Raw genomic sequence first — 12784 nt, forward strand, 5'->3', positions numbered from 1 at the left:
GAAAGGCAGCCTTGGAGTCTGCACGTGTCCCCGCCCCCGCCCCGCCCCCAGCTGATTGAGTTAGAGTTACCAATGTCCTCCTCTTCCCTCTCCTTGTCTTTCAGAAGTTAACCATATGAGGTCAGTTCTGGGCACTTCTTTGGGAGAGTCTGCCTTGATTACCTTTATGCCCATCAGAAAAACTATATCTGGCTAGAAACCTTTTCTTGAATGTTGCCAGTTTGGACTTACAGAATGAAGATTTCATGAGTATAATCCTCTTGCAGAAGAAAGGCAGATGTGACCAATTAAAACAAAAACACTTAACCCCTTGCTTTGGAAAGTCGTTTTGAATGTTCCTCAGGAATTAGAATAATTCTCATCTTTAGGTTTTTCCCAAGAGCAATAAACATATTTGTAGGGACAGTGTTTGTTTTATATTTCTAACTTTTCTTCCTGTTCTCAGACACCCCCCCCCCCACACACACACACACTCTTAAGAAAGCAGGGGAAAACCAAATCCTTACTGTAGGCTACAATGGAACATTTCATGGTGTGCTATGTGGATAACACAGACTGAAATAAAATCAAAACAACAACAAAAAGGACAGTTCCTTGATAATGCGTGCGGAGACCCTGGAGTGGGCGTGGAAACACTCAGAGAAGCTTACATTATGATTGGATGCTAAGCCGACAAAGAGATCTTTCTGAAGTGCAAAGGATGGATGCATCTGGAACCTAGAGGCGGCTGGTGAAGGGGCTTCCTGTTTAATCAGGAAAGCCGTGCCTCTGTCAGCTGTGGCGAGTGTAGATTATGCTGTCAGGAGAGCAGCCAAGGCTTGGGATCAAATGCAGTAAGTCTGTGAAAGAAATGTGAATCAGAAATTCTGACCCGTGCTTGTTTTTAATAACTCTGTCTCGTTTACCTTATTTTACAAATGGGTTGAAAATTGGTGAGTGACCCAAAGGCAGAACAACTTCAAAATACTGCCATTCTGTCTGCATGCCACGTGGTTAGCTAAGCTGTATTTAAAGTGGGATTTGGGCTGGGCGGTGGTGGCACAGGCCTGTAATCCCAGTACTCTGGGAGGCAGAGGCAGGCGGATTTCTAAGTTCGAGGCCAGCCTGGTCTACAGAGTGAGTTCCAGGACAACCAGGGCTACACAGAGAAACCCTGTCTCGAAAAAACCAAATCTATAAACAAACAAACAAACAAACATATAAATAAAGTGGGATTTGGTTGTCAGTAATCATTTTCACCGCAAGCTTGGCCTCTTCTGGTGTCACAGAAGCATACCATGCTGATTTTGATGTCCATGTGTATAACACAGATGTTGTCTGCTGGAGTTAACCACAATATTTGCAGCCATGATACCTCCTTAAAAATGTGTGCGTTAGGACACATCTACCTGTGGCCTGTACTAAACTAAGCACGTTTATATTTACCAGTGGTATAAGGTCTGGTATTGGTAATATATACCATTATGTTACATTTGGTAATATAATGGTATATATTACCAAAGGTATATATTTGAATGATATTTATTTGTATTGGTGTTTTCCCTGTGTGAATATCTAACACAAGGGTGTTGGATCCTCTGGAAATGGAGATGGTTGTGAGCACCATGTTGCTGATGAGACTTGAGCCCAAGTCCTTTGGAAGAGCAGCCAGTGCTCCTAACTGTTAAGGCATCTCTTTTGTCCCAATCAATGTATATTAGTTAGGTAAATTTAGCTTCTATTTTAGTTCACAAATGAACAATTAACTTTAAAATCAGTAATCAATAGCTGCTGTTGCAGAGATCTCTGCAGTAATTTGCTTGGTGATTGGCTATCACTAAGCACAGGGAAGGTCCAAGTGTTTCTAAGGGAGAAGAGGCCTGTACACCTCTATTTGAAAGCAGAGAAGAAATGCCTACATTTTCTGGTCTTAGAAATACAGAAATTGGATGAAAAAGATTCAGGGGTTTGTGAGCAGTCAGGAAGAGAAAAAGCTTAGGACAGAATTTTTCTAGCAGCTTGCCTGGGATTCAAAGTGTGGAAAATTGACAAAAATTTAACTCTGGTTGAAGGCATTATGCTAGGAAAGGCATTTCTCATAAGTGCTGGAAGGAAAGTAAGAAAGACGGTGAAGAGGAGCTGAGAAACCAAAAACCTGGCCACAATGTGGGCAAACATAGATTCCCAACTTTACATAGTACTCTTTTTTTATTTTTATTTTTAAATGTACACTTCCTTTTTCTTTCCCCTTTGGTTTTTCGAGACAGGGTTTCTCTGTGTAGCCCTGGCTATTCTAGAACTCACTCTGTAGACCAGGCTGGCCTTGAACTCAGAAATCTGCCTGCCTCTGCCTCCCAAGTGCTGGGAATAAAGGTGTGCGCCACCACTGCCCGGCTACATTGTACTCTTATGTATATAGCACATTGAACACATACTCAGTACTTCTAGAACTTTATGGCTTTATAAAATCACAAGTTTTAACTTTATGTACTTGGTGTAATTATTTTTTTCCTTCTTATATTTTTATACTAACCAAAGTATTCTCAGAAATTAAGTAGAAATAAAAATGAAGCAACACCAATTAACTCATTTTTTCCTCTGAAATTAAAACAGAAAAAAAGTCGATTAAAATTATTTTTTAAAAAGTCCTGCTTAAGGGCTGATTAGCTAGCTCTGGATAAAGATGCCTGTTCAGCATCCCTGCGATCTGAGCTCGATCCCTGGAATTCACCTAAAGGTAAAGAAGACACAACCGTACAGAGTTGTCTTCAGAGACCCAACCATATAGAGTTGTCCTCTGACTTCCACCTGTTTGCTGTAATGCACACCTCACCCCATTATTCACAGATGCACCCCCATATGATAATAACAATAAATAAAAGTATTTTAAAAGGTATTTTTGGAGATTTTGTGATGCCCCTCCCCCCAGTCTCAAGTGAAGATCATCATGGGATCTGATGTCCTCTTCTGCCCTCGAGGGCACCAGGCGCACACATTGTACACATGACATACATGTAGCCAGCCACACACATGAAAATGAAAACATTAAAGGCACAAATAAGGACCACTGATTTTGGATTAAAAGTATTCACATATTTTGTGGGCTTTGGCTGTTTTTGTTTTTGTTTTGTTTTTTATTTTTTGTTTGTTTGTTTGAGGAGGTTCTCACATTGCATCCCAAACTGACCTTGAGCACCATGACAGTCCTCCTGCCTCTCTCTTAAGTGGTGAGGTTATAGAACAGCCAGGACACACCACATGAAGGCTATGCTTTAGTTTAATAGGAGGAATTTTTACTGATCCTATGTGGTTTATTTCAAAGTTTTCTTGTAAAAATCTGAACACTAAAAGAGAAATCCCTTTGGTGCTGGAGAGATATCTCAGAGGTTAAGAGCACTTACGGACCGCAGTTCAGTTCCCAACACCCACGTGGCACCTTACAACCATCTGCAACCCCAGATCTGGGGCCTTTTCTAACTACCACAGACTCCACCCACATACACTCGGCTGTTTACATGTCCACATAAAATAAATAGTAAAATAAATAGTAAGAGAAGCATCTTTGCATTTCTGTTATGATAATGCATTATGAGTTAGAAGACTATCTGTAGCTATCACATGTAGATATGTGAGAGAAGCTTAATAAAACATGATTTTGTGTGCATCAATTGTCATTGGAGTTTAAGTACCAAATTACGAATTGAAAAGTTTGTTATAAAGTAAATTTCTGTAATTTAGGGGAAGGTTTTTCATTGAAAAAAAAAACAACAACCCCAAAACCCTGTTTTCTGGTTGAAAGCATTTCAGTACAAGAATGATAACTGCACATTTTATAGGTTCAAAGCAGTATCATTTACATAGAAAATACTTTCCTGTTTAAAATTTAATTAGGAAAACAAAAGACAGTATGTTTTTTGTATCCATTCTGGTGTTACTTAGAGACTTGCATTCTTCCTTTAGAGGTAACCTCGCTTGACAGGCAGGAAATCGTTTTCATTTAGTCCCTTGCTGGAGTCTCTGATTGAAAGACCCTGGTTTATATAAGCTGAAAGCTATCAGATGTATGTGTTCAGAACACACAGAGCTTTTAGCTGTTTGTTCTATGCTGCTATCTCTTTCCCCTACCCAAGGAAAACTCTCTCCTATGGCTGGCCTCAGTTTTTGAGTAGTGCTTGTTCTGGGAGACTTTGGTTGGGCCCTTTGTGGTTCTCTGAGCAGGAAGAGGTAGCACACTCTCCTCTTGGTCTGTTTGAAAGCAACACTTGCACGTGGCTCAAACTATTTTTCTGGATTGTTATTTGGGGAACAAAAGATTTTCAGAGGATTGGTTCTTAGAATCACTATGCAGATGTGATAAAGATTAGTATTTTTTCTTTAGCAAGGTTTGGCCCTCTGAATGAACACAGAGGTACTTATTGTTTCTTAGATGTGATGACTAAATTATTGAAACTAACATGGCAGTAAGATAGGAATTCCATTAACCTAAAAAATATCTACTTATTTTACGTGTTTGATTATTGCCTGTGTATGTTGTGTACTGCTGCCCAGGGAAGCCAGAAGAGGGTGTTTGATCCCCGGAACTAAAGTTACAGATGGTTGTGAGCTGCCATGTAGGTGCTGGGAATTGAACTTGGGCCTCTGGAAGAGCAACCAGTGCTCTTAAGTACCTCCATTAACTTAAAAAAAAAAACTTTTAAGATGTAACATTTAATATATCCAGTTTTAAGGTACAGTTTATCTGTTCACTGTTAGAGTACTGTTACCTCCTACCCATCCTGAGGTTCCAGTGTGAGTCCTGGGAATCAGTTTTGATTCTTTAATCAGAAACCTCCTAGAGAACCTGACAAAAGTAGTTGTAGGTGAGGTTTTAAAGTATATGTGTCTCATGAAGACACACCAGAACCTTAATTTTACCCTCTATAAAATGGCCCCCTTTTGCAGTCTTTGTGTCTGGAATGTGGTGAGCATACAAACTGTTAAACTTTGCTCCTGTCTTTCCTGACCTCCCGCCCTGAGGTGGCCCATCCCTGTCCCTCATCTGAACCAGCCTTTAAGACTCTAATCAAGCCTCTCACCCGCTAAGAACTTCTCAAGAACTCCTCAGCGGAACCTGACAAGGCAGGGTGAAGCAGCACCCATTCGTACCTCACACATCTCTGTCTCAGTGCCCAGCACACCACAAGCAGCATTTCTGGACTCGTCTGTCTCTTCCAGTAGTTTGCGAGCCCGTGCCTGTGATCCCAGCAGCCAGAGCTGTGTGCTTCCTGTAATAGATGCTTATTAACTATAATTTCAATGGTATGCTCCATTTGGAATGGGCTAGATTGAAAATCTTTACTATAGATAATGACATTCCTTTGCCGTTTTATTTTACTAGAAAAGACTGCAGAATAAAGTGAGTTCCACTGTGAGAAATCTGTTGCCAAGATACTGTAATTTTTATATTGATAATGGGCAGAGAAGGAGAGGATTCGGTGGATTGAGTCCATGTGGCACACTGAGGAGCTGGTTGGCAGCTGTTGCAGAAAACATGAGTCACACCATTTTTTTTTCCTTGTATAAGGGGTGGGGAGAGAGGAAATGAGAGACCAGGCACTCAGTATAGTCTGGAATGGCCTCAACGTGGCTGCACCTGAGGATTCCCCTGGATTTCTGACTGTCCGGTCTTTACCTCTCCGGTCTCAGGTCTTTTCTTTCTCTTTTAAATATAGCATTCTCTTTCCATCTTGAGTCTTTTAGAAGAAGCACAGATTATGTGAATTGAAAGAGTCTCCTGTTGCCTATGGTGAGAACAGTGCTGGGTAGCGTCCCATGTGGACTGGGATACTGAGGGAGCTTAGCTTTGTGATTTAATCACGTTTGTCTGCTCCTTTTACTCTTGAAGCTGTATAAACCTGATTTGGCATTGTTCTCAGCCTTAATAAACATTAGGTTTGTGGGGGAACCCCCCCCCCAAACCAGAAATACCAAGACAGATTGTCCGAGACTGCTTGGCATAGGTTACCTCTGACCTTTAGACCCTGGAAAGCTGATCTCTGCTGCTCCTGGCCACCCTGCCCTGGGCTGCAGTAACTGACACTCAGTTCTGCGTTGTGCATTTTGTTTTAATGTCACATATTAAGACTAAATAGACACCTGTTATCACTTGTCCTAGCAAAGACAAGGTGTGTTAAGTTCAGGAACCAGTCAGTTTACTTTGTGACTCAAGAAGCTTGGAAACTACAATTTGGAGAGTCTGTTCTATTCTTAAAAAAAAAAAAAAAGAAAAAGAAAAAAAAAAGATGGACTTCTGGGCCACCTGAGTTGTGTATGCATTTCCTGTTTGTTTTCTTTTTTAAGTGAAACAGCCATTTCTCCTGAATGCTGTCTATTGTTAAGACCTTTCTCTGTAACTAAACACTCTTGAAAGATTCCCCAAGGGCTGAAAAGGCTCCTCCAGGCTGCAAGCTTGAAAGGGCTGGCTGCTCTTCCAATGTGAGAAGTCTGTTTCCTGGCAGAGGAGATTGACACTCCAAGAGGAAGTCAGAACAAGGAAGATGGGGAGCCTGGGAAAACCAGGGAGTGCTTGGTGGGAGTGTCCAGGCCCATCCTAGCCCCCTGGGACAACAGCACAACAGTAGAGGGGTCAGATGCCAGGGGAGGGGTCAGCCAATTGAGACTGGAAGGGAGTGAAACCAAATTCTGCTGCTTTACAAAGGATACCTTCTGAGCCCTGCATGGTCACTCAGTGACTCTAGGAGTTGCAGGCTTTGTGTGGAGGGTCCTGTCTGGAGTCTGGCGCTCAGTTGGGGCTGTATAATGGTGTGTGCCTGTAATCCTAGCAGCCAGGAGGCAGAGGGTGAGAATATTGCTACAAGTTAACAAGCCAGCCTAGTCAACAGAAGTGAGTTCCAGGATAACCAGGAGCTACACAATGAGATTTGTGTCATAGACTAAACCAAATGGAACCAAACAATAGTCCAGACTTCCACGCAGACGGTGATCTGCCTGAAGGCCAGGATGGTGAGCTAATCACAGAGATTGTGTTGTATGCAGAATCTTCCCCACCTTGCCCTTTATTCAGAAGCAAGATTGAGAAAGTCTTGGCCCTTTGCTAAATACCATTTCTCAAAACTGGTTTTTCTCCCATCCCCACTGTTTCAAGCTTAATGTGAGCTCACACTTTGCGCAGAGGCCAGGCTCCCCTCTGGGGTGCTGGGTAGATTGGGGTGCTGTGTGAATGCCTCTAGTCTTGCCTCTTTGTGCTCCCCGTGTCATGTCCTGTCTGCCACACATGGACAACTCTTCTTCTTGTGCCAGCCTCAGTTTCCTTATCTGTATGTTGAGGAATGTGTCAACTGCCTCATAGGACAATTGTGAAAATCTGAGAGGAGGATTTTAGGCTTGTAAGATCAAAGATACTCAATAAGTGGTAGTTCTTGTTGCGTAAACACTGTATTATTCTTGAAACATATTTGCTTCTCGCTTATAATGTTAATGCTTCCCACCATGACCCTTAAGTGATGTGAGTTTTTGAGGTGTGGCTGCATATCTCAGCAGCTGTTGAGATTGAGAAGGTCCTGGTTTAAGGCAACAGCAATGCAGAATGGGAGAGGAAATGACATCTGCAAGATATTTAGGAGGTGGGAACTGTAAGACCTCCAAGAAGGTGGAAATGTAAGGCTCATGGCCCAAGAGGTAGAACACATCATTGGCAGCCATCAGTAACATCAACTCCCCCCTTTTCGTTCCTCACCCAGCTGACCTTCAGTGTAGCCATTGGCCCTGGGAGGAAGTTGGTCCTAGCCCTGCCCAGTCCTGTAAGGACGATTGTTCTAAAGTTGTACCTGTTGTCCCTGGATCTGAAGGACAACGCAGACTCATGCTGAGTGACAGGCACACCTGCAAGCCTGCTGGCGAAAGGGCTTCTGGGAAAGTCAGAGTCTATTTCCCATCTAGCACATTGCCATATATACACACCTCCCATTCGCCAGAACCATTTGGCTATTGATTACAGCCCTAGGGCAAAGCGACTCTCAAGATGGCGAAGAGGAAAGGACAGAACAGGTGACATAGGTGTCTCTGATCTCCCTGAGCCCTTGTTCTCTGTCCTTGGATTCCCTCAGTGAGCTAGCACACTTCCTCACCAAAGCAGGAGCCCTGTTATTGGGGACCAGTGTATCCTGAGGGAGCAGAGAGTGGAACTGTTCACCAAGCTGGGTCCCAGGAAGAGAAGATGTCTGCATAGAGGCAGAAGAAAAGTCAAGAGGGTGTGACCATCCACTGTCCCATGCACTGAGCAATCACTCACTGCGAGGGCAGGGAATGAGGAAGGTTAAGGGCTCTGTTTCAGCACCCCATGTGTAGCTGAGAGAGTGTGACAGATAGCTGGAATGGAAGCTGTTTCTTCGAAGATTTGTAGGTCTCACAAGCCATCGATGTCTGTGACTGTACAGTCTTCACTGCTCTCCTCAGTATTCCTGCCCCTCTGCCCTCCTGCTACTTCCTCTTTCTGGTCTTGCAGTCCAGTTGAAGCTGTCTGTCTCCAAGGTTTTGAATGATCCACATTCCTGCTCTTCACCAGCAGGTCACCTTCCTGTAGACTTCTCCCAGGAGAACCCAGAGGCCTCTTGGGATGCTAATCAAGTGAGGCTTCATTGGAGATGCTTCTGTATTCTTCTGCCCACCTTCCTGGAAGGGGTACAATGGGATGAGGTGGTGCTCTCTGACCTAGGCGATCCGCTCCAGTCTCCTTCCCACGTGTCAGCCCCGCCAATATGGCCAAGTCACCTTCTCTGAGTGTGCATCCTTGTCTGTAAATTCGGGGTCAAGCTCTCCACCTCGTCCTGAGCTGTTGTGAGTGAAACTCTTTTTACCAACAGGCCTCATGGGTGGCAGCTGTTGTTAGAAGGCTGGAAAGCCTTGAGGAAGGGGACTAGGCCATTTTTATGAGATTCCCCAGTCAAGCCACTGTGGAATGGTAGGCATTGTTGGATCTGTGTTGATTGGATGGATTAATCTGAACAGTAAAATGTCCCTCTTCATAGACACAAGATGATGAGTTTGAAAAGGACATCTCCCCCTCTGGTTGTTTTAGTAACAACAACAATAATAATGGACCTTGCAGTTTTTGTATTAGTTTTATTTTTATTTTTTATTTTTTGGCTTTTTGAGCCAGGGATAGCCCTGGCTGTCCTGGAACTCACTCTGTAGACCAGGCGGGCCTCAAACTCAGAAATCCGCCTGCCTCTGCCTCCCAAGTGCTGGGATTAAAGGTGTATGCCACCACTGCCCCGGCATTGTATTAGTTTTAAAAGCAGCTTCTGAAAAGGAGTTGTAAATTGCATACACACCATCACCCATTTATAATGTACAATTCCATGGGTTTTTTAAGGTCTAGGTAGAGCTATGCAGCCATCGTGGTGGGCAGTTTGCAAAGCTCTGGCTCATTAGCAGCTGACTCCTGACTTCTCTCACCCTTCTCTACCTGCAGATTTTAGACATTTCATCTAAGTGTTTCGTGCACTGTGTGCGCGCGTGCATGTGTGTGTGTGTGAGTGTGTGTGTGTGAGAGAGAGAGAGAGACTAATTTTCGTGTGATATTTTAAAGACTTATTCATAATGCAGCATGTCAGTACTTTACGCCTTTATTGCCAAATGATAGCCTCTGTTGCACAGACTACATTTTCCTTGTCCTTTTTCCTGTTGATGAGCTCTTGGTTTGAGCTTACTTTGGGCTAGTATAAATGTTGCTGTTGTGACAATTCATCCTCAAAGTTTTGCATCGATTTATATCTTAATGTTTCCTTCATATATGCCCAAGAGTGGAGGTTTAACAGCATTTGGAAGTACGGGCTGCTTTCATAATGGCTGCATCAGGTCGGGTCCTGATGAAACCCCAGTCTCGCCACATCCTCTGACAGCATTTTATTAGCTGTCTTTTTTAATATCACAATCCTAGTGGGTACTCAGTGGTGTTGTACACTTAAAGTTTTTAAAAATTGAATTTGTTTATCGTGGTTGTATTGTGTGTGTGTGTTATGTGTGCATGCCATGGTCCCTGTGTGAAGATCAGAGAACATCTGGGAATCTGCACTTTCTGTTGTGGGTCCCAAACGTAATTTTTTAAAATAGTTTTGATAATACAATTTATGTTTTTCTTTTGTGGCTCCTGCTGTTGATATTCTGTTTGAGCAACCACTGCTTAACAAAAAGGATGGAAATGTACCTGGGTGTTTCTGTTAAAGTTTATTAAGTCTAAAGTGTATGATCTGGTTTTTTTTGTACTTTTAGATGAGATTATATTGTCTCAGAACTGTTTGCTGAGATTTTTCCCTCCTTTTTGAATTGTCTTGACACCACTATAAAAAAGCACAACCAAACAACCGTTGACATATCTGTGAGGATTTCCCCGAACTCTCTGCTCTGTTCCTCTGGTCTTTTACTTATTTTTCTAGTTCCTTGGTGAGCTAGGTCACTGGGAAAAGAAAACATGATATTTAAACACTTAATTTTTGAGACAAAGCCCTGAGTGGCCTAGAACTTACTATATAGACCAGGCTGGTCTTGAACTTGAGGAAATCCTCCTGTGTTTACAATCCCAAGTGTTTGCATTACTGGTGTGCCCCATTGTGCCTATTTTGAGAAACTAACTCTTGTCAGCTTCCTGCATGCAGTGCTATTGTCTGTCTGTAGGTGCCCCTCCCACAATCCTCAAGGTAGAGAAATACAAGACACAGGATGCCTGAGGCCACAGCAAAAGTTAGCCAGGGGTCTATTTCAGGCAGGGTGCATTATTGCATCAAATGTCCCAAGCTTTTCTTTCTTCCCCCCCCCCCCCCCCCAGACAGGGTTTCTCTGTGTAGCCCTGGCTGTCCTGGAGCTCACTCTATAGACCAGGCTGGCCTCAAACTCAGAAATCAGCCTGCCTCTGCCTCCCAGAGTGCTGGGATTACAGGCGTGCGCCACCACCGCCTGACTTGTATATGTATTTTATAAATTATTTTTCTTTGGCAATTTTGACAGGTGAAGAATATTAGAAAAATTGTCATATATATATATATGTACATATATATATATATATATATATGTATATACACATATACATATTATGTTGTATTCATCTATTGCCTTGAAACATTCTGAGAAATTGCTCAATACTTGTTCTGAGCGAGGTGAGGTGTACCGTTTTCCCCCTAAATAAATGATACAGGCATCTAGAAGACTCTTGGTGAACAGGTGTTTTTTTTTTTTTTTTTTCCTCAGCATCACTTTTAACCCTGAACTTGAGGGATTTCTTCAGGGTTGAAGGTTAAAACCCAGGGAGTAGCCCTGGCTTTGTGGAATCAGTCTTCGATCTCCTGGGACTGAGGGAGATTGTAGTAGATCCTCCTGGTCTCGAGACTGGCGTGGCGTGAGCTTTTATGGACTTACGTAGGTTACACCTTTTTAAAGTCCACAGTTGCTTGGTCATTTGGAAAGCCTCAGTAGCGGTGTAAACTACAGCATCTTCCTTTGTAAAGAGAGAGAGAGCATCAAGAGCCCAGAATCTAGATGGTGCCACAGCGCTGCAAAACCTTTTGGGCAACCTCATTTCTGCTTGTTGTTGCTTGTGACAGCCCCTCGTTCTGCTGACCCATAATTCACCTGTGTGACCTTCAAGAATAATTTATTTCATGACATAGTTTTAGAGCAATGTTGCAAGGATTTTTTCTTTGTTCTTTGTTTTTAAAAGCCTTTGTGCTTTTTCCTGAATCCCCCACAGCTCCGTGTTCACTCTCTCTAGGAGGAATAAGTCACAACTTGTTAGTGACCTTTATTGTTTGTTTTGTTTTGTTATTTTATTTATTGATTGATTTATTTTTTGAGACAGGGTTTCTCCTCTGTATAACAGAGCCCTGGTTGTAATGGACTTGCTTTGTAGATTAGGTTGGCCTTGAACTCACAGATAACTATCTGCCTCTGCTTCCCAAGATCTGGGATTAAAGATGTCTGCCACCCACACCCTGCTGATAGTGACCAATCTTAGAGGAGGTGCAGAGAGAAGAAAAAGGTAAAAAGGTTCTGTCAGAAGGTTCAGGTGGGCTGATGGATGTTTTCCTGATAGCCATTACATTGCATCAGTATAATTATTTTAGATTATTTTCCTACCTAGTTGCTGTTTCCAAGGGTACTTGGAGGATACGCAGAATCCCCTTGAATTTCTCAGAGTCTTTTTTTTTTCCTTTTAGATACTTTAAAAATCTCTTCTTGAATACTTATTTGTAAACAAGTCTTGAGTGTGAGGGTGATTGGGGGTCTGGAACAATGCCATGTGTCTGTAATTGCACGCACAACTTTGTGATCTCAGCTGTATTGGAATTTATTCAGAGCTAATTGTATGCCTAGCAGCACTGGGGTCTCTGTTGGTGATAACAAAATAAGAGGGAGACTTCTGTGCTCAAGATGTTTAAGTACTGGGTGGGGGGGATAACATTCAGTTATGAAACCATAGCAGATACACCACAGGACACTTTATGTGGGAGATTCCAGTTGTATAGACAGTATTATAGGAAATTGTTCTTGCATGTCAGAGAGGGGTTAATAGAGAAGGGAGCTTTAGAAAAAAGTGTTGATTAGATCTGGGAGTTTGCTAATAGACTTAGCAGGGTCTTTTAAGAAAATAATTACATTACCTAAAAATTGGGATGTTTGACTTCTTCCATTCCTATTGGTTTACCTTTACATCTTTTTTCTTGTCTAATTGTTATAGCTAAGACTTTCAGCCATATTCTTAGGAAGAGACAGTCTTGTGTCGATCTTAATTTTAGAGGAATTGCTCTCAGTT

The 12784-nt window shown here is 42.5% G+C and overlaps 1 protein-coding gene across 1 annotated transcript in view; it reads left to right on the top strand.

The window, feature by feature from the left end:
• Nucleotides 1–12784, top strand: part of Epb41l4a (erythrocyte membrane protein band 4.1 like 4A) — a 209084-nt gene that overhangs the window by 2145 nt on the left and 194155 nt on the right. The gene's annotated exons all lie outside the window — the stretch shown is intronic.

Source organism: Apodemus sylvaticus, chromosome 13, assembly GCF_947179515.1.
Source record: "Apodemus sylvaticus chromosome 13, mApoSyl1.1, whole genome shotgun sequence".
Classification (NCBI taxonomy): domain Eukaryota; kingdom Metazoa; phylum Chordata; class Mammalia; order Rodentia; family Muridae; genus Apodemus; species Apodemus sylvaticus.